Below are 898 nucleotides of genomic sequence, written 5' to 3' on the forward strand. Positions count from 1 at the left end.
TCAGGATGGATCTGTGGGAGTATAACTCAGTACTGGTACCTTCAGGATGGCTCTGTGGTAGAACAGAGCCAGCAGCTGCAGCAGGTCGTACAGAACGTAGCCCTCCTTCTTCTCCACTCCCAGGATGTTGGGCGGGTGGAAGGGTCTGGATCGGTCCACCTCCAGCTTCTGGTTGAAGGGGAAGAACCCAAACTGGAAGAAATACTTGATAACAATGGTGACCTGGAGACAGACAGACAGAAGAACCGACTGAAGAGCCAACTGAGGAACCTGTAGGTGAAACTTTGAACGAAGCAGAGGGGCGGAGCCAACCTCAGTGTAGATGATGGCCGTCATCCAGAAGGTCTTACTGGGTCGAGGGACGGACAGCATGGCCCAGAGGAACACCAGAACCGGTAGAACCAGCGTCAGACAGCTGGCAGACACCATGTGGTTCAATACGATGACCAGGTAACAGACTGTCTCTGACCTGAGAGGACAACAGAACACAACGCATCTTCAGGAAAGCTTCCAACATTGCATTAGGAGCAGGCAGTACTGATGCAGTACTGATGCAGTCTTTGTCCAGAACATCACAGTATTTGGTACCTATGATGCAGAATTAGTCGAGTTAATAAAGTCTCCAAAAGGACACCGAATATCAGACAGAAATGGTACAAACAAAAAGAATCATCTGTGGCCTACGGTTCCTTCAGGAACCAAACCTGGGCCTAAAATTAAACAAAATTTCATTCAAATCACTGTTCTACAGGTATCACTTAAAGATTTAGCGTTTCCTCAGAGAGTCTGAGAGGAGAATCCATCCTACTGGATCAATGAATAGATGCAGCACGGATCAGAACCAGAGACCAGAGGAGCCAGTTGGTGGAGATACATTCAGCTGATGGTGGAACATCTT

At 48.2% G+C, this 898-nt stretch overlaps 1 protein-coding gene across 1 annotated transcript in view; it reads right to left on the minus strand.

Annotated features, from left to right (window-relative positions):
* LOC103372617 (piezo-type mechanosensitive ion channel component 2-like) overlaps positions 1–898 on the minus strand; it is a 29,625-nt gene that overhangs the window by 5,461 nt on the left and 23,266 nt on the right. The window lies entirely within an intron of this gene.

This window comes from Stegastes partitus, unplaced genomic scaffold (assembly GCF_000690725.1).
Source record: "Stegastes partitus isolate 25-593 unplaced genomic scaffold, Stegastes_partitus-1.0.2 Scaffold1790, whole genome shotgun sequence".
Taxonomy (NCBI): Eukaryota; Metazoa; Chordata; class Actinopteri; family Pomacentridae; genus Stegastes; species Stegastes partitus.